The sequence below is a fragment of the Cervus elaphus genome, chromosome 25, assembly GCF_910594005.1.
Source record: "Cervus elaphus chromosome 25, mCerEla1.1, whole genome shotgun sequence".
NCBI classification, from domain to species: domain Eukaryota; kingdom Metazoa; phylum Chordata; class Mammalia; order Artiodactyla; family Cervidae; genus Cervus; species Cervus elaphus.
The window spans coordinates 11,382,199-11,404,241 of NC_057839.1; the positions used below are offsets into that span (position 1 = coordinate 11,382,199).

The following is a 22,043-nucleotide window of genomic DNA, read 5'->3' on the forward strand; positions in this document are numbered from 1 at the left end:
ACGATGGGGCCTTTAAGAGGTTCTTAGGCCGTGAGCATGGAAGCCCCATGAACGGAATGAGTGCCCATTCCCTAGCCCCTCCTGCCAAGGGAGGATACAACGAGAAGTCTGTGACCTAGAGGAGGGCCCTCACCCAACCACGCTGGCACCTGAACTTGGGCCTCTAGCCTCAGAACTGTAAGAAATAAATCTGTTTAATAATAGCAAGGCCAAATACATGGTCATGCTTAATCACTATGTCTCATCATCTTAGGACTTCTCATAAGGCAACTAAATTTAGTTCATCTTAACCCCACTCCCAACGTATAAACAAACATATTTACCTTTCATCTCCTAGTTCTTTACATTCCTATCTTCCAGTAGGTGAAAGCTAACTAATGGAGTGATATAATCCAGGTTAATATGGTCATGATAGTCGTGCGTATAAAGCCTTGATCTTCCCTACCAACAAATCATGCCTTGATTCAGAAACACTGACTCAAAGACACAAATACAGGAAGAAAGGCAGGGCACACAGTTTGGAGCAAGCAGGTCTATTAGCCAAATTACAGAAAATACGCTGTCCCCTGACTCACTGCATGTGTATGTGCCCGTATGTACTACAGATCTGTCTAGGTGTGTGGCCTATAAATTTATGTTACATATTTGTGGAGAAAACCTCATTTTAGATGAGAGCTGACAGAGCATTTAGTAAAACACCGATACCATACAAAATGTCCCAGGTATGGAATGTACCCAGTAAACTTAATCACAGCAAATGAGTAATTTATTGGAGGAGAGTCTATAATGTCAGTTCCAGACCACATCCACTGCCCACCTCTGAAATGAGCTCATGCCAAGTCATGCTCTACCAACTCATTTCTCTTTTCTAACTACATTAAACCATTGGAAAGAATGACTATGGCTCTTTCCTTTTATTACCCCATCCTTAAGATGTCACCTCATTCTGAACAAAGACTTCATTCCCTGTTTTGAAACCAACATTTCATAACATCAACGGGTCACATTTCAGGCCTTCAGAGCTCTTTCTTTCTGGTTCTGCCTCCAATTCCATTGTCCATCTCTCCTCCTGTATTCTGGGCTCCATTTGTTCCCAACAGCGGAGGGACTTTTCACCCACAGGCGTTCAGGGTCCTTGCCCTTGGAAACTCCTGCCCTGCTGTAGGAAGCATACAGTGAAACAGCCAAAGTCATGTAATTAACATTAGAGTAAAGAGAACAAAACAAAGGCACCAATCCTGCCAGAAACGGGCTGGGAACCTTTGTAAGATCAGCTGACAAGCACTTGTTCATTTAAGTGTTTAAGAAAACAGACTTCCTTTCTGCCAATATGATGAGTTAAATAACCTAAGAACTCTACTGCTCAAAGCATTTGTTGTTTATTGTTTAGTTGCTCAGTCATGTCTGACTCTTTGCAACCCCATGGACTGCAGCACACCAGGCTTCCCAGTCCTTCACCATCTCCTGCAGTTTGCTCAGACTCATGCCCATTGAGTTGGTGATGCCATCCGAACATCTCATTCTCTGTCACCCCCTTCTCCTCCTGCTCTCAATCTTGCCCAGCATCAGGGTCTTTTCCAATGAGTCAGTTCTTCCCATCAGGTGGCCAAAGTACTGGAGCTTCAGCTTCAGCATCAGTCCTTCCAATGAATATTAAGGGTTAATTTCCTTTAGCATTGACTGGTTTGATCTCCTTGAAGTCCAAGAGGCTCTCAAGAGTCTTCTCCAGAATCACAGCTTGAAAGCATCAGTTATTCAGCCCCAGCCTTCTTTATGGTACAACTCGCACATCTATACATGACTACTGGAGAAACCATAGCTTTGACTAAATGGACCTTTGTTAGCAAAGTGATGTCTCTGCTTTTTAATATGCTATCTAGGTTTGTCATAGCTTTTCTTCCAAGGAGCAAGAGTCTTTTAATTTCATGACTGCAGTCATCGTCTGCAGTGATTTTGGAGCCCAAGAAAATAAAGTCTGTCACTGTTTCCATTTTTTCCTCATCTATTTGCCATGAAGCACGATCTTGGAAGGAAGCCTATTTCAGAATCACTGCAAATGCATATTTCTTGAGAACTCTCCCATGAAAATAAGGAAGCTCTCCAAAAGTCGCCAAATTAAGACTCACTGAAAAATACAGCAACAAATGTGTTTTCACAACAAACTGTGGAAAATTCTTAAAGAGATGGGAATACCAGACCACATTACCTGCCTCCTGAGAAATCTGTATGCAGGTCAAGAAGCAGCAGTTAGAACCAGACATAGGATAACAGACTTGTTCCAAATCGGCAAAAGATAACGTCAAGGCTGTATATTGTCACCCTGCTTATTTAACTTACATGCAGAGTACATCATGCGAAATGCCAGGCTGGATGAAGCACAAGCTGGAATCAAGATTGCCAGGAGAAATATCAATAACCTCAGCTATGCAGATGACACCACCCTTAAGGCAGGAAGCAAAGAGGAACTGAAAAGCCTCTTGATGAAAGTAAAAGAGAAGAGTGAGAAAGCTGGCTTAAAACTCAACAGTCAAAAAATGAAGATCATGGCATCACCTCATGGCAAATAGATGAGGAAACAATGGAAACAGTGACAGACTTTATTTTCCTGGGCTCCAAAATCACTGCAGATGGTGACTGCAGCCATGAAATTAAAAGATGCTTGCTCCTTGGAAGAAAAGCTATGACTAACCTAGAGAGTGTATTAAAAAGCTGAGACATTACTTTGCTGACAAAGGTCCATCTAGTCAAAGCTGTGGTTTTTCCAGTAGTCATGTATGAATGTGAGAGCTGGGCCATAAAAAAAGCTGCATGCCGAAGAATTGATGCTTTTGAACTGTGGTGTTGGAGAAGACTCTTTAGAGTCCCTTGGACTTCAAGGAGATCAAATCAGTCAATCCAAAAGGAAATCAGTCCTGAATATTCATTGGAAGGGCTGATGCTAAAGCTGAAACTCCAGTACTTTGGCCACCTGATGGGAAGAACTGACTCATTGGAAAAGATCCTGATGCTGGGAAAGATTAAAGGCAGGAGGAGAAGGGGACAACAGAGGATGAGACGGTTGGATGGCATCACCAACTCGATGGACATGAGTTGAGCAAGCTCCAGGAGTTGGTGATGGACAAGGAAGCCGGGCATGCTGCAGTACATGAGGTTGCAAAGAATCAGACACAACTGACAACTGAACTGAACTGAAAAATATAGAGATGACATAGCAAGAATCTTTGCCCTGAAGAGTTTGACTGGTCTCAGCTTTGACGACTGAGTTTAAATGGCCTTTGAACGTAATCAGTAAACTAGAATTTGAATCTTAAGGGGTTATACAGAATATAGTATAGCAAAAAGCTAGAGGAGAAAGATACGAAAGATGTTAAGAAACATGAAACACATGATGAAAAGGTTCAACATACTTTTTATAGGAATTTCAGACTGAGATAAAAGAGAATATTTTAAGAGATGATTTTGAAGAACTCTTATTACTAGGGTAGTACTGACACTCATTAGGTACTCAGTAAACTGCAGGGTCCTCCCTCCCCTCCTATGCCCAATAACCGCCCCATATATATGTATATATATGGATCTTTTATTTATTCTACAATCTAACAATCATATCTCAGCACTTGTTGCTAACTGTTTCAAGTGCTTATTTCCCCAGCTAAATTATTCTCTTGCCTCCTCTGCTGTGTTCCCTTGTTGTTATTGTTTTTGGTCACTACGTCATGTCCAGCTCTTTTGCGAGCCCCCGAACTGTAGCCCACCAGGCTCCTCTGTCCATGGGATTCTCCAGGCAAGAATACTGGGGTGGGTTGCCATTTTCTACTCCAGGGGATCTTTCCAACCCAGGGACCAGACCCACATCTCCTGCATTGGCAGGTAGATTCTTTACCACTAAGCCACCTGGGAAGCGTTTTTCCTATAAATAAAGGTATCCCTAATGTAAAATTCCCTGATAGATCAGTTGGTGAAGAATCCACCTGCAATGCAGGAGACCCCTGTTTGATTCCTGGGTTGGGAAGATCGGCTGGAGAAGGGAAAGGCTACCCACTCCAGTATTCTTGGACTTCCCTTGTGCCTTAGCCGGTAAAGAATCCTCTTCAATGCAAGAGACCTGGGTTCTATCCCTGGGTTGGGAAGATCCCCTGGAGAAAGGAAAGGCTACCCACCCCAGTATTCTGGTCTGGAGAATTCCACGGACTGTATAGTCAACGGGGTTGCAAAGAGGCGGACACGACTGAGTGACTTTCACTAATGTAAAATTTGGCTGACCGTGAGAGAGTTATTTTTAGCTTCTTTCTGAAGGATTAGTTCAGTAAAAATCCATATCTTTTCAGAAACAGGAGGAAAAGACACATTTTAATTTTTTAAAAATATTACACTTTAATACATGGTCTATTAATGACTGGAGTCCCTACTGAGACTTAATGAGAAGTATCTTCATATACATAAAAGTTACTGAACGAAATAAGGCTACATATTTCATTACATACAATTATGGATGGGTTCGCAGGCATATGAAACATTCACAGTCTGTGTTCTGTAACACACTGACATTCACACATAAGTCCTACAGACGAAAGCACTCTTCATTGTGTATTTAATGATGTCACATTATTCAATTTATTTGTGTTTTTTTTTATTTTTTTATTATTTGTGCTTTTTAAAAAGCTTCATTATACCTAGACATTTGTACATTGCTTCAAAAGAAAAACAACCTTGTAATCAGATTTCTGCAACATGACTTCTGATATAAATGTTTCCCTCAGTACAGATTCACTGAGAATTTTTATTAAAAAGCTTTCACATATTTCAAATATTTTTTAAAGGTTCTATACTTTATATCACTAATCTGACATTCACCAAAACATCACTTCTTGATAAAGCCTTCCACACATGTTGCAATCTTCGTGATCATCCCCTTTCAGAGTGTCCTCTAAACTGGTATTTAAAAAGTTTCTGAATGCTCAGGATACTAAGAGGAATTTCTGATTTATGATGGTTACCCTGACAGAAATTTCCTGATACTCATTTTACTTACAGGATTTCTCTCATGTGGTTTCTATGTCATACAATAAAGAATGACTCCTGAAAGAGAGGCTTAATTTGTAATGTTTCTACCACCTATGTTGTCTGATATTTAGTAGAAGTCTGATATATGGTAAAAATTTCATGCAACCAAAACAAATAAATAAAATTTTTTAAAAAAAAGAATCTCCTCAATGTATGACAAAACCCACTGAAATGTTGTGAAGTAATTAGCCTCCAACTAATATAAAAAAAAAAAAAAAAAGAATCTCCAAGAAACCTACCCACCAGTAGAGTTGTACCAATTACCATTAAATGTTGAGAAATTTTCCAAACCTGCCTCATCCATCACATTTGCTGAACCAATCACAGAAGCCTCACCACCTCCCAGAAGAGATGGGAGACCCAGAGCTACACCACTAACTACAAGGGCTAGCCCCCTTCCTAGACTCACTGCATCAGCCACAACTAAATATTTACAGACTCCTATATCCTCTGAACCTTCAATACTCCCTGGGGCAATGAGAAAAAAAAATACTGAAAACTGCTTAAGTCTTCTGCAGGAAAAGGAAAGTGAAGTCGCTCAGTCGTGTCTGACTTTGCGTCCCCGTGGACTGTAGCCTACCAGGCTCCTCCATCCATGGGATTTTCCAGGCGGGCAAGAATACTGGAGTGGGTTGCCATTTCCTTCTCCAGGGGATCTTCCCAACCCAGGGATCAAACCCAGGTCTCCAGCATCGCGGGCAGATGCTTTACCGGCTGCACCACCAGGGAAGCCCAAGTCCTCCTCCCAAAACTACCTTGAGCAGGTTATCGCTCTGCAGACAGAAGGCTGGAGCTTCCTAAGAAGGTCTTTATAACTACATTTAAGAGCCTGTGAACAAGTCAAGTCTGTATTTTTATCGCACAAAAAACTATGTAGTAAAATCATACACATGCACTTAAAAAAGGGGGGGGGGGTGCAGAGAAAAACGGAAGGCCTGATCACGTAAGACTTTACACATAAAGTCACGTGTGGGCTTTGGTTTCTCAGAGTATGAAAGGATTCATTTGAGGATTCCATGCTAAGGAATGACATGATCTGGCATATACACTAAACGTATCATTCCAACTACTATTGTGCACGTCAACAAAGGGACCAAGAGCAGGGCAGGAGACTTTTTTGGAGGCCATTGCAATAATCCAGGCAAGAGATGATGGGGCGCAAGAAAAGGGTGGTGGCAAGGGGGGTGATGAGCAGTCACTGGATTCTGAACACATTCTGAAGATAAAGCCAATAAGATTTCCTGGCAAGTTGAAAGCGAGACATAAGATAAAGAGGGTGACTCAAAAGTTGGAAGAATGAACCAAGGATGCACTTGCCATTAACAGAGATGGGGAGTGTGGTAAATAGCGCAGATTTGGGAAAGGAAACCAGGACTTCAGTTTCGTACATGAGTTTGAGATGCCCACACGTACAGAGCTGTCACACAGACACTGAGACACAGAATGCAGTTCACTCTGCCCACCGAGTCCTTTTACCGATTTACTCTCATCAAAGCAGTAGTGAGAAGATAAAAGATTAAAAGGAGGAAGAGGAGGGACAGTTCCCTGCCCTTGAGTAGGTAGAAACCTAAAAAGGGGTGGCCTTTTCTGCCACCTATGGCACAGCCTAAGCTGTGAACGGCAAATAGCACCTTCTTTTTCTAACACTTGGAAAGGCATCAAAGGAATGAGATGAGTATATCCAAAGAGTGGTTTCAGACACAAAAACACACCACCGTGTTGACCGTCTGGGTTGCAGTTACAACCAAAATACCTGCCAGCGATAGGAGAAAATGAAACCACATCCACCATTTTGTGATAAATCGCCCCCAAGCCTTCCCTTTCACAGTTCCGTTCTTCAGACAGTGTGGTCGACAGGGCTATTTTCCTTGGAAATCATAATTATTTTCCGAAGGAAAATGAGTTCGGGTTTTCTAACGGTCAGGGAAGAAGGGGAGACTAAGCCCAGGGCAGCCCTGGGCCCCTCCACGGGCCCCGCCTCGCCTCTGCTCATGACTCAGTTTCTCAGCGTGTAAATACTGCAGCAGGGAAAATATTTTCCACCACCTACACATAGGACTTCTGTGAAGATTAATGAATTAATGTGTATAAAACACTATGAGCTACTCAAATACAAGGACAATGGAACTCTGTAAGCTGTTGAGGCCAAGACAGAGCAATCTTAACTCTTTTCTTACAAACCCCACTGAAAAGCACACCAAGATAGCAGAAGTTATCCTGCATGGACCTGTAGAGACAAAATGAGATAACGTCTGACAGCCTCTGTGACATTCAACGCCAATGTTAGGATTGCTAGCAAAGATCCCTTAAGATAGAAATGCAATATTAAACAGGTTAAGAATCATTAGCAATCAACAAAAAGTTGTAGTTTTAGTAAAGCTCCCCACGGGGGTTAAATGTGTTGGCCTAAGAGGCCGTATTCTGAGTTGCTGCTGGAAGCATGACAAGACTCGGGAAAAAAATATGGACTTTTGTCTAAGAGCTGTAGAACTGAGCACGTCGTAAGAGCCATCCATGAAAAGAGCTTTGTTGAGAGCATTTTCCCTTATTTTCTAGACGCTGTCCAAGTTCACTTAAACGGTCACGATTAACATGGAAGTGAATAGGCCGCTGTGTGGACTCTGCCCCTAATCCAGAGAGGTGGTTTCCTCTGCAGACTGCTTCTACACCAGCATTCAATCAACCCTTCCCGTTGCCTCATTCCTGGCCCAGACTGTGCCCGAGAGCAGAGGAACGCAGTCTGAGGTGAAATCTTCTCCCCTGAAAGCAGGCAGGTGCTTGGATTACTGTGAACACTGTTTTCTCGCACCTCAACTTTTCATCTCAGAAAAAGAAGTGCTAATGGTGGCTAGAAAAGTATCCAAAACAACAAGCTCAAAATGACACCATGATTAACCTGAGTCAGGACCAGAAATGTTGATGAGTTCATCCTGACCAGGTTTCCCCGAGCCGGCTGGCACAGTCACCCCGCCGTGGACACCTGAGGCAGGAAGGGCTGACGCGCCCAGGGTCAGCGCGTTCTGATCCCTGAGCTGCTCATGACTCACGGAAAATTCCGGACTTCAGTTCTGTGTTTACTGCACACGGACACTAATCTCCCATCTGGTTTCCCTGCTTTTAGCCCCAGCTCCCTCCAGTCCGTGTGGCCGGTGAGCAAAAGAGCCCGCTTATTCAAACACTGCTCAGCTCCCCTAACCTCCTCTAAACCTCCGTGTGGCTCCCCACTGCCAAGACAGGAAGGCCCCCCTTCTGCACCTGTCGAAGGAAATGGCAGCCCACTCCTATTCTTGCCTGGAGAGTCCCACAGACGGAAGAGCCTGGCGGGCTACGGTCCATGGGGTCACAAAGAGCTGGACACAACTGAGCGCGTGTGCGCATGTGCGCACACACACACACACACACACACACACACACACACACACGCAACGGCAGGTACGTGGCTAGAGAGCTTATGCAAAGGAATGCCGGAGGGACAGTTAGGATCATGTTCAGGCAGCAAAATACCTGTTTCTGTTATCACCAAGATCTGTGGCTGAGGCACTCTCCAGCCTACTTCCTATAACTTCCCATCACCAGCTGGCCGTTCTATGAGGGCGGCCAATGCGCGGCCCCACCTCTCCCAATCCAAACACCACAGGTACACTTCCCAACCCCCAACCCAAACACCACAGGTACACTTCCGCCCCTATGCTATCTTTCTGGAAAATCCGGGCAGGGGTGCCTGACCAGGGTAAGACAGGGCAGGAGCATCAAACCCAGCCCAGGAGCTGGGCACGCTGAGTCTCGGAGGTGAATGCAAGTGAAGGAGACAGCAGGGAAGGACAGGGGGCTGGGGAGCAGACCCATTCCAGCCCGTGTGCTGAGGACAGCAGCGAGCTGATCTGCGCAGGGCCTGAAGTCCCTTCTTTGGAGCTGTGTGCTGACGGAGGTCAAGGGGACAGGAGCTGAGACCAGAGACGCAAGCGGAGCTCTCCTCACTCGGTACGTGATGATCGTGGAGTCTCCACTCCAAAACCTAAGGGGTGGCTTACAAGAAGTGTTAGAATAAATCCCTAAAAGCCAAAAAGAGACCAAAATTGTTTCTCCCAATAAACTTCCCTAAATTTCTAACATTTACTCTTACTATACACACTTACCTCCATAAAATACAAGTTTCAAGTCAAGACACCTGCTTCAGTTAAACTCATTCCAAAATAATTTAGTTTTGTATATATAGAACCTGAAGAAAAAAAAAATCTGAACAAAGCAGGAAATAGAAGCAACTGCAGTGTGTCCAAGTGTCAGGTTGCGGAAAGAACCAGGGCAGAAAAGAGGCACACAGACCTGGATTAGAGTTCCCAATCCGTCTCTACCTAGACGTGTGACTGGGGGCAGGTTACTTAATTCAAGCCTCGACTGCCTTATCTGTAAGAGGTAGCTAATGATGCCAACAGTTAGCAGACTGAGTATGATGAAATCGAATATACCTAGAGCACTTGGTTCACATCAGTCATGCACTGATGCCATCTTTCTTTCCAAGGATCAGTTTGCCCTTCAAAGACCTCAGTTTCTGGAAGGCATGTCCTGCATACTCTGAGGCATCACTGGAAAACCAGTGGGCCAGGAGGGTTCCAACCATTGTCATCTCCAAATGTGTGACTGGGAAGGGTCAACCTGGGAGCTCCATCTCCCTATCTGCAGAATGAGGACACCAGTCACTGCCCACTCCTGGCCATGCGAGGGTGAAGGGACAGTCACTGGCGCGTCTAAGGACTCCAGGTACATAAACTGCCATCACCGAGGATTTGTGTACTTCTAAGTGACCTGCCCTGAGACATAGTCCTGACACCACCTTGGAATTTCCAGTTCAACCACTTTCCTCATGTCACTCATGAACCTACAAAGACTCTTTATTGCTCACTAGGTCTCTCAAATTGTTTGACTTCCGACTCTCCTTAACGTGGCCCCACCCCACCTGGCTATCAAATGCTCTATCCTCCTGTACCCCCAGATTTGCACCCTGTCCTGCTCATGGTCCACACTCAGCCCCGCCCCTGAGCTGACCCCTCCTGCCTAAAGCACTCATCCCTACCCTCTCGACTGCCCTAGGTGGATAAAATCTAACCCAACTAATTCTACCTGCTCCATTACACCACTGATTCCTCCAGCAATAAGGATTCTCTTCTAGTTCTGAACTCCTCGCCAGACTCTCAGTTGATGTTTTACTCAATTCCCTAATTTCTCTTCTCTGCTACTGTTCTCTTCAATTAAACGACAAGCTTCTTACATGAAGAGATCATATCATTTTTTTTTTTAATTATTTATTGAATTTGTTACAATATTGTTCCTATTTTGTATTTTTTTGGCCACAAGGCATGTGGGATCTTAGCTCTTCCACCAGGCATTGAACTCTCACCTACTGCATTGAAAGGTGAATCCCAACCACTAGACCACCAGGGGAGTCCCTATGAAGAGATCATATCATTTTTATGCCCATTCCCTAAAAAAAGTTCAAAACAGTGCAGCAGCATAAAAGAAAACATGGATGAGAGGTTCTCACCTCTCTCTGTGCACAAAAACTTCCATCCTCCATTCATTTCCACAGATTTTTAACAAACACCTACTCTGTGCTGATGGTAAAGAAACCAAGGTGAGCAGGGTAAGTTTCCAGGTCTCAGAGGCTCAAGATGCCAATGGCAGACTTCAGTACAGTGGAGCATGGAAAGTCGCAGCCCACAAGAGTTATCACACAAGATTCTCATACTGATTTTCAATCTATAGCCATGGTTGAAACATAAAACTGCCTCTTCTCTTGTAGGAATCGAGCCATCAATTCTGATGTGCTTCATGCATTATGAGCAAAATATTGGGAATAACCTAAAAGTTCCACATTGAGAATAATACGATAGAGAATTTTATGCAGTCACTGAAAATGGTAAATTGTGAAGGATATCCAACATATTAACAATATCAAAAGTAAAAAATGAAGAACGGTTCATGTACATGTTACAGTGGAACAAGCTGTTCTTAAACACAAGGTTGCTGTCCACCAAACTCCACTTCAAGCATTTCACACAATGCCCACAACAAGGCCAGCCCGGGTGAGACCTTCCACATCCCCCATGAGCTCCACCAGCTTTCCCCATATAACACAACCTAATTAAAACTCTGTGGTCTTAAGACAAGCCCCCTTCTTGTAGTACAACTACTTTCCCTTCATTCTTATACAGAGGAAAGCTGGAGTTGCCGCCTAACATATGTTCATCACTTATTCTGCACCACTGGCCATAAAGTGTTGTTACTCTCATTTCACGGATGAGAAAACAGACCGAGGGCTCAAAGTCATCAGCTAAAAAACGGTAGAGCTGGGAATTACAGCCACGAACATCTCATCCTGCTCTCGTTATCTGGGCCATAACAGCACTGTCCATCCTCCTCTTAGGGCCAACCCAACCCAGCAGACTGACCACGCCCCACATGTGTGGTCAGGCCAGGGCTGAGCTCCCGGCTAAATCCCCTCTAACTCTCCTAAACATAGGAGGCCTAATTGTAGTGTTTGTCTTTCAAAACTGTTGTGGTCTCCCCGAGCGGTAGAGGTTCAGAGTGTCTAGTAACTCCTCCACACATTAATTATCAAGTAACCTTTACACAGACAAGCTTTTCATTTGGACAGATCAGAAACCTTCATACACAGGTAATTCAATTAGGACACATCTCTCAGGTTATGAATGGGCCAGATTCCAACACTGGTAAATGGGTTATCTGCAGCTCCTACACGCCAAGGGGGTTAAATATCCAGATCAGCCCACAAGAACCTTTTTATTAATACCTCCAATACTAATCTGTGAGTATTGTCCTAAGCATCATGTTCACCCATGTTTCCATGGGACAATCAAAGTTCCCATTTACAATTCCAAAAACGTACTTCCTCCTGCTATAATCCTGGTGAAGGGACCCTTATCCCCACCCATATTCATGAAGCCATGGAAGCCAGAACATTCCCAACTCCTGTGAGATACAGAACCTGTGTGGGGGCTACAGCAGGGACCCACATCTGTGTCTGGGTCCCTTTCCTTTACTGCAGGGGGATGGAAGGGGCTGACCCACGGTCCACCTGCCTACTACCACCCACACCACGTGTTAGACACCAAGGCGTCCAGCAGAAACAAATTCCGCCCCAATTTCTTCATCACCCTGCTATTATTCTCCAAGCAAGCACACACTCTCTTCTGATACTGAAACATACAATAGAAATAACAAACAAGAGTTGGTTACTATAGTCACCCTGATGCACATTACATGCCCAGGATTTATTTATTTTATAACTGGAGTTTGTACCTTTTGACCCCCTTCATCCATTTGCCCCCACTAACCTCCCTCCCTCCCACTCCCTCATCACCCACAAGTTGCTAGGAAAGTAAATCTGAAGAGTTCTCAAATAAAATTGTAACTACCTGTGGTGATCAATGTTAACCAGACTTACGGTAGTATTTCACAGTACCTACAAATACTGAATTATTATGCTGCACATCTGAAACTAATGCAATATGTCCTTTATATCTCAATAAAAAAAGTATAACAACAAAAAAAGAGTTGGTTACAAAATATTAATGAAATTCACTCAGAAGAGCAGGTTCAAGTATGCAGTCCACACTTCATTTTACTCACTAGGAGCACGCCCCCGGGCAAGCAGTTTCAAGCCTCTGAGCTCCAGTTTCCTGATCAATAAAACAAGAGGACTGAACTGTCTGACAGCAATAGCTCCCCAATCATAAAGAGGGTCGCAGCGAAAGAGCTTCCAGCACACAGAGTGTGAGTCTGATATTTCTGGCTCTTCTTTGCTCTACCAACCAAATCATCCTTGTTCTGAAAAGCCTCATCCAAACCCTCCTCAACCCCTTCAATTCCAGGTCAGGTACTCCTGGGCCCCTCACCCTCTCCAGCCCACTAACCAGCCCCGCCACTACCAAGAACATATCATCTATCAAATAGGAAAAAAGCTATGGAAGTGATATTTTGGAGGCAGGACCATATAATGGCTAAAAGCCCAAAATTTAGATTCAGAGATGAGTGTCAATCCAGTTTAGCAATTTATTAGCTTGTAACCCCAAGCAAGTTACTTAGTCTAAGCTTCTGTTTCCCCATCTATAAAATGGGGACCATAACAATGCCTGTTTCATAAGACAGAAGTGAGTAACACACATAAAGCCCTTAGAAGCCTGGCACACGCATGCACTATAAAGCCACTATTGTGGTGGTGGTGGTGATTATTGCTGCTACAAATATTATTTTCCTGAAGGATGATTAACAGCCTGATTGAAATGAGATTCTTCCCCCAAAGGATAACTAACTTATAAAACTCCACCCAAGAGCCACTCCTGAGATGAGGAGGAGAAGTTTCTGTTTGCAGGGGGAATAGAAAGATAGGGTGAGGGACAAGGGAAGCTGTTGATGAAAAATAAGAGGGGGAGATGTGGTCCTGTCCATTTATTCTGGCCCCCATTATCCTCCCTTCTCCAAGGAGAAGGGCTCTGACATCAAGGATTAGCCCAGGAAAGGCATTCCTGCAGCCCCCTGACTCCGAGGGATGCAAGACAGGCCTGTGCAAGAGAACAGCCGTTTACATCTAGAATTGAAAGAGTTTAGGGAACATTCAGTCCCCTACTTCATTTAATGAGAAGCTACGTTCATGTTTCTTTAAAATTCTAGGAATCACTGGTAGATTTGGATGGCTTGTTGACTTCTGGTAATACTGTGTTTCATATGTAAAATATCTGTCTTCCAGCTGCAATAGATTTTTAATAGGATTTCCTGGAAATGGTCTCTCTCCCCAAAGACTGAACAGGAACTCTCAATGTACGGGTTTCCATGCAAACAGTTCCATCTGGGTAACAGTACAGAGGTACCTCACTATTTCAGGGAAAACAAGAGTTTTCCGGACACAATTTTCTAAAACATAATTCATGGAACCAGAGAACCTGCCGTATTATCAGCATGTGGCCCTCAACCTAAAGCATCGCTGGATGTGTATTCACAGCAAATCTGTCAGATAAAATCAAGGTAAATCCACCTCCCTGAGGACAATATAACTTTTTTTTTTTCTTTTTCTCTCCTTTATTTATTTATTTTTTTTTCCCAGTGGGTTTTGTCATACATTGATATGAATCAGCCATAGATTTACACGCATTCCCCATCCCGATCCCCCTGGGCATACACACTGAGGAAACCAGATCTGAAACAGACACAATATAACTTTTGATGCACAAGAAACAGAACTACCCATATGAATGAGGATAATAGTAAAGACAATTGAAAAATGTAATGAAATTCCCAATCACTTCATTGGTTCACTTAACTAACATTTACTGGGTAATTTAAATGTGCCAAATACTAAGATCTAGAGAAAAGATGATTCAATCTTTACCCTTAAAATGCTCAACCCAATGAGAATGATAAACTAAAAGAGATTACATGCCTAATATGTCACAGGCAATACCAAGTAGTAGGACTAAATTAGGACAGCAGAGCAGAAACTGGTTAGAAGAGAGATGACAGCCTGCCAGATGACCCCAAAAATCCATTCTCCCCTTTATTTTAGTGATGGAATCCTTCCACTTTTTGAAACATGAATGCAGCTTTATTGAAGCTGAAACTCCAATACTTTGGCCACCTGATGGGAAGAACTGACTCATTGGAAAAGACCCTGATGCTGGGAAAAATTGAAGGCAGGAGGAGGAGGAGACGACAGAGGATGAGATGGTTGGGTGGCATCACCAACTCGATGGACAGGAGTTTGAGCAAGCTCCGGGAATTGGTGATGGACAGGGAAGCCTGGTGTACTATAGTCCACGCAGTCACAAAGAGTCAGACATGACTGAGCGACTGAACTGAACTGAGAATCCTTCCATTTTAGCTGTGCAAATGGCTAACAAGCTAAAACTATATGGTGCAAGATGGTAGCCACTACTACACACAGTTATTAAATACTTGAAATGTGGCTAATTCTACACATTGAAATGATACTTTAAATATACTGGGTTAAATAACTGGGTTAATTTCACTTGCTTTCTATTTTTCAACATGGTTATTAGAAAATTTTAAGTTACATGTGTGGCTCCCATCATCCTTTTCAGTATTGAGCCAAGAATTCTGTTGCCCAGCCTCCCCTGAAGTTCAGTGTGGGCATATGATGAAGTTCTGACTGGCAGGATATGAACAGGAGCACTGCATACAGGGACTGAGTCAGGCTCTTCAAAGGAAGGAGTGGAGCCTCCACACCCTCTTTCCCTGTTCTTGCCAGCTGGATGCAGGTGTGTGGAGGTGAGCCAACCACGTTCAGTCCAATAAAGATAATGCCCTATGGTTGGGGGAGCAACAGGAAAGAAGGAACACAGTCCCTGGATAACTTCATCGAGTGAGACTTTTGCATACGTAAGAGAAACTCCTGTCTTATTTAAGTCTCTCTAAAGTCACCTCAACTATATTCTAGCTAATAGAGAAGGGTATAAAAGGTTTCCTAAAGGAGATCGTACCTTTAAAGACATCTTCAAGAGCATTAGTTAGCCAGGCAAAGGACAGAGGGACATTGGCCATGAGGGCCAGTTGCAAAAAGAAGTTGGCACAGAGATGACAGAGCCCAAGCAGAAAGGCAAGGGTTGGTGGGATGTGTTCAGCGAGCTTTCAGACAGGATCACAAGCTTGGAGATCAGGAGCTCTGGAAGATGGAGAGGCAGCACCCAAGGATGAGGCTGCAGAGGCTGCTCAAGTGCCTGAAAGCCTTGTATCATGGACTGAGAACCTTGAACTTTTTTCACATAGGAATGCAGAACTACTGAAGATCCTACCTAAGGAGGAAACCACCATTCCGGTGCCCACTCATGAAGTGGGTGTTCAGGAGGCCAAATCAAAGGCAGGAAGTGAGGGAGTAAGCCAGATCAGGTGTGATCAAGCTCTGACCAGCAGCGATGGCAACGTGGAGAAGATGGGACAGAATGAAGGCCTGTTGCAAAGGTCCAGCCACCCTAGGGGGCACAGAAGAGGGAGAAGTAAAACAAACTCTCAGAGTTCTGGGTTAAAGGAGGGGCCTGACAACTAAAGCAGACGTGCAGCAACATGGATGGGCCTAGAGGTTGTCATCCTGAGTGAAGTTGGTCAGTCAGAGCAGGAGAAATCTCGTATGACAGCCCTTATATGAGGAATCTAAAAACAAATGACACAAATAAACTTGCTTACAGAATAGAAACAGACTCACAGACGGAGAATGAAGTTAGGGCTGCCAGAGGAAGGACGGGGGAAGGGAGAGTTAGGGACTCTGAGAAGGTCATGCACACACTGCTATATTTAGAAAGAATAACCCACAAGGACCTGCTGTAGAGAGCAGGGCACGCTGGTCAATGTCATGTGGAGAGCAGGGGACTTTGGAGGAGAATGGATCCATGTATGGCTGAGCCCCTTGGCTGTCTACCGGAAACCATCACAACACTGTTACCCAGTTATCCTTCAATACAAAACTAAAAGTTTAAAGAACAAATGACTAAGGCAGGAGCAGGAGCCGTCTGGGGTGGAATAAGGAAGTAACAGGCTCAGCGTCAGACACACTGAGAGAGATGCCTCCATTTGTGCCAAAGCTCATCATGAACAGCTGTCCTTGACTAGAACCTAAGTAGGGTACCAGGAACAAGGATGCAGATTTGGGGAGAGGGGGCATTTCTGTAGACACCCAGTTTCCATAGACATCAACCGTACAACAGGGAACAGTAAATGCCAGGAGCTAGGAGAGGAAGGGGAAAGGGAGGGGGAAATTAATCAAAATCACAGAAATGTAAACACTACTGAGACTCTCCAGACTCTTCTCAGGAAAAAAAAAAAGTGGAGAAACAAATGTACACAGACTTTTTAGGGGGAAATGGTGAATAAAAAGGAGTTGAAACTATTACAAAAACTTAAAGTAAAACTTTTGTCCAAAATGGCTCTCTTAACCTGTACATTAAATCTTATCAGTGATAAAAGCATATCCCAAATGACTTTGAATACTTTATTTTCTTGAATTCATTACCATACTTTCTAAGGAAAGATTACACAAAGATGCTATAATCCCATTCTAGGTTTTATAAAATTAGTCAAAATGAGATTAAAATTTCATAGTGAGTCATTTCTTTTCAAGACTTTAAGTCACTGGCTCTGCTCTTTTTGCAAGAACTTACGAATTCACTTTGCCTATTTTCTAGGAAACAACCTGAGAAGAAACCCCATCAGTTCTAAATTGTGAAAATGCTCCTGTGATTGGGAACCCTAGAAATCCAGTTACATAAATACCTTTAAAAAAACATGACCCTGAGCAAGTTGCTTAACATCTCTGAGCTCCAGTTTCCTCATCTTTAAAATGAAAATCTGACCCTCCTTCCTACCTCCTAGAATTGTTGAGGATTAAGTGAGATGTTAATAGGAGCCCTCTATAAACTACAGAAGGATGCACAAATTTTATATTCTTATACACAAGAAACTCTGTGAGACGACTAAAATTTATTTTGTGGATGCAGTGGCAAGCTAATGGATAAAGAGAAAGCAATAGCAATATTAATCATGATTTTCATAACAAGCTTTCCAGCGGGGGGTAAAAAAGTTATCTATACCAATGGAGTTTAATACAGATTCCCAGGTACCACCTGCCAGAGATTCTAATTCAAGTGGCCTCAGTGCCCAGGAAATTATGTATCAAGCCTCAACCCACCCCAGGTGGTTCTAATGACCAGCTAGGTTGGAGACAAAGTTAGAAAACGCTCAGATCACAGACCCTTTTGTATAAACTGTAACCCAGCTGGTTGGATTCTGTGGCTGGATAGATTAGGTCTATCTACTCATGCAGTATTTATTGCGAGCACCCAGTTTGCACCAGATACAGAGCTAGGTGCCTGGAGCCTATGGTCTAGCAGGGGAAATTAAAGACAATACATATACGCCAGTGATGACAACATGGAGCAGTAAGTACAGTGACAGGGTGGATGCGGGTCCTTACAGCACACACAGGACAGGGGTAACTGACCCAGAAGCCAAGAAGGACAGGAGGTATGCAGGGTTTTGCAGGGAGCAGAGGAGTGCAGAGAAAAGGAAACGGTGAGCGGATGAAGGCGTGCAAAGGCAGAAAACCAAGGTGTGTGCAGGGAGCGGCCTGAGACTGTCGGGCAGAAGGAAGGCCAGAGAGGAACATGGGAGCCAGACCCGGAAAGGTGGGAGAAATTACGCGGCGCTAGTGAAGGATTCTAAACAGAAAATGACACGCTCAAGTCTGTATTTTAGCAACTTCACCTTGAGAGCAGTGGGAGATGGTGGGCGAGCTGGCAGGATGCAGACAGGTAAAGGGAACCTAGAAACACGGACTGCAGTTAGAAAACTATCATCATAATCTAGAGAAAAGGTGCTGGAACCACAGGGCAAAGAGTAGAGATCACACGGAGAGTTCCACAAAAGTTAACTCAGGGTCTGCGAGTTAAAAGCTTCTCTATAACCTCGATTCTCAATTTAGCCAATAATGTAAGATGGGAAGATATCAGAGCAACGTCTAGGGTGATCCTAGCAGCGGTATACCTAGTGAATTTGATTCCTACGCCAGGTCATTACTATACCCCTCCACAGGACCTCCCCGCTGGTCCAGTGGTTGGGACTTTGCCCTTCCACTGCAGGGGGCCCAGGTCCAGTGCCTGGTTGGGGAACGAAGATCCTGCATGCCAGATGGCACAACAAAAAAAATGCCGTCCTCTACACAACAAAATTTTCAGTAATAGTTTTTTTAATGCATAATAATGGCAGGAAATGCAGTGAAAATATTACCTTATTGAACTACAAATATATAATCATTTCAGGGAAAAAAAAGTGCAAACGGCACAATAAAATTTTTAAATATCTTCCAAAGATACAATGAAGGCAGCTACTAAACTGTGCCAGTAATAACTTTTCCTCACTTGTGTTTTAGTTCTGAGACAAGTTTCAACTTGAAAGATATTCAAATGCAATAAACTATCTCAAATATAAAATTTTCCCTTATGAAACAATATTAAGATTCGTAACACTCACACTGCTTCACTCCTTTACATTTTAAACATAAGAACTCCAAGTAGTCACACAGAGTGACAGAATTAAAGTAACCTAAGTTTTGATTCTTGGTGTTTCGTTGTTGTTGTTTTTTTTTTACCACCACTCTCCTATCATTGCTGATTCCAAATCAACTGTTTAAATGAGCTATTAAATAGTACTACAGAGATTGGACACACAAACTGGACCCAAGATTAGCTTGCACAATGCCAAATCTTTGATTTTACTCTCAGAACCAACTTACGTACTATGTGCTGAGGACCAACTATATAACTGGGAGCTGTCTGAATTAAACTCCATGTTGAATACAATGTTTATTAAACAAGTCATTAAAATGCACTAATTTGAAGCTTTCATGGGTATTATTAAAGTGCCACAGTGACTGCAAGAATTTTTTAGACAAAGGGAAGGATTTTGTGGAGAAGAAGTAACATTAAGAGATATTGTTTATAATTGCCAGTGCATGGTGATAATAAAACCAGACTGACTAAAGCCGATTTCTGAAGGAAAACAACATCTTTATTGTCAGTGCCCTGGCCAGGTGGCCAGGGAGGAGTTGGGCATGACCACTGCCCACCCTTATGATGCCACTGAAACAAAAAAGACCCAAGAGGACAGAATCAAGGCCACAGGGGACAAATGCAGAGACGAACAAAAGCAAACAGATAAATCCTTGGGAGTGACGAAATCAGAAGTCACCTTCAAGTTCAAAACACAACACATTTAAAATGCCAAAAGGCTGCTGGAATGCTTAAAAATTTTGGGAAGAGAGCACAGGCATTGAGAGGTCAGGACTCTGGTTGAGAATACGTGCCTAGGCTAGAGCCTTCCCTCTAAGAAACAGCCATGAACTTAGAGGTCATAATTGACCCACCAGATAGCATACTGGATTCTATGAGAAAAAGTTCATGAACTTCTATTTTTCATCCTGGAAAGATGACAAGCTATGTAAATCAGATCCTCTACCCCAGACAAGTGTCTTACCTGAATTGTGACAAGTGAGAAAGATGAGATACTCAGTTTCGCTACGAAGACAAACCTGAAAACGCGGAGGCAGTGAAAACTTGCTGGATCAGCTGAATAGAGCAGAAGCTCTCCTGGTCTCTTTCACACGTGGACAGGCTGCCTTCTCCCCTAAGCCTCCTGAGAGACATCAGGACAGAGTGGAGAGAGAGAGGAGTCCCACAGGCTAGGAGGGATCAGTAACCAAACTGCTGGCCGAGAGCAGGTGGTTTGACCTCCCACATCTCCTTAGTTTCCTTATCTGTAAAACTGATGAGGTTGTTGAAGGAACTAAAGATAACACGCACAGGGCTCCAAGCAGAGTGCTGAACAAAGGGAAGGCAATTACCACCTGGTTATCATCATCTTCACTATCAAACTTCAAAGCAATTGGCACAAAGAGGTCTTTCTATGGCTGGTGAAAATCTCAGCCCATTCTCCCTTTAACAGGGCCCTCAAATGCTACAGGGACTGCTTGGATGGTTGGATAAGCTTCCGAAGCGTCATTTCTCCCACTGTACAAAGGCATAAACACAATGGTCCTACCTATGGCCTATGACAATCACATACTTAACTGATTGTTAAGCAAATTTTTATTAATTAATTCATCTTTCGCAGTAGGAACGTGATGTACCCTATCCTCACTCCCCATCCCAAGATCCAGAAGTGAGGGGGTTTCCCAATTGTGTTAAATAGCCAGTTCCTCCCACGCCATCTCAAAACTCTAGGATAACCAATGTATACTTAGCCCAAATCATCTCCAGGACGGAGACTCAACTGACAATAACAACACAATTTTACAGCTGAACATGACTCCAAAGCCAGATGAGACAAGCAAAAAACTGTCTTCACCCCGTGGTTGCCTTTTTATGACAATCACCAACTGAAGACAGAAGAGCTTTTCTGTCACTGGCTTTGAAGGACTAGAAAAGACTAACGCTTGGGACCCCTGAAAAGCTCTTAACGCGAGAGTGAGGCGGACATTTACAAATCACTTAGTGCACATAGCCCCACCGATATACAAAAGAGGTACTCACAGTTCCTCTCCTGCCCCCCAATATATAAAAGAGGTACTCACAGTTCCTCTCCTGGTGGTAATTTATTTTTTCTGAATGGGAGATTGTGGTCTCATAAAATGCCTCACTAATGCTTCTGCTCAAGTGGTTTTGCACTCTGGCTAAACAACAGAAGAAAAGGAAAACACTGGTTTTTGAGGGGGGGTTGTGTTTTATTTTTGGCAACCTCTAGTACAGAAGCAGGGATTCCTACCAGAACATGTCCCTCACAGCCTCTTTTCTTACACAACAGGCCTCATTGAGGCTTTCCTCCCCTAATTTGAACTGGCTCCACATTTTCCTCTCTTGTCACTGAACACAGAACTGCGTTAACAAAAAAACACAGGACTGGTGTATTACCTAGCAGATCATGTTCACTGCTTCTCCACATGCATATTTACAGTTATGCCATAGTAACTTTTCACACAGCTATCATGTTTGAGGTTTGGATTTTATATTTATATATTACTTACACTTTCCAAAGTATTTCCATCTGTAATTTCACTTGATTGGCAGACCACTCAGTTTTATCTGGGGCTTCACTTGTGGCTCAGATGGTAAAGAATCTGCCTGCAATGCAGGAGACCCAGGTTCAGTCCCTGGGTTGGGAAGATCACCTGGAGAAGGAAATAGCAACCACTCCAATATTCTTGCCTGGAGAATTTCATGGACAGAGAAGACTGGTGGGCTACAGTCCATGGGGTTGCAGAGAGCTGGACACAAATTAAAAGCAACTAACACTTAACTCTTTCAGTTTTATCTAGACAGCTGGCATCATCCCCATTCAGAGAGGGAACATAGAAATGCAAAACATTCTACTGAAGTTCAACTAGGTCTGCACTCCCAACCTCAAGT

The 22,043-nt window shown here is 43.5% G+C and overlaps 1 protein-coding gene across 4 annotated transcripts in view; it reads right to left on the minus strand.

Moving 5' to 3' along the window:
• ARHGEF28 (Rho guanine nucleotide exchange factor 28) overlaps nt 1-22,043 on the minus strand; it is a 326,609-nt gene that overhangs the window by 285,972 nt on the left and 18,594 nt on the right. Inside the window, exon 1 of one of the 4 annotated variants that reach the window (XM_043887231.1) lies at nt 20,116-20,185. The exons of the other annotated variants lie outside the window; for them this stretch is intronic. The gene's annotated coding sequence lies outside the window, so the exon portion shown is untranslated. Of the gene's footprint in view, nt 1-20,115; nt 20,186-22,043 lie in introns of those variants that run through there. 4 annotated transcript variants of the gene reach the window in all.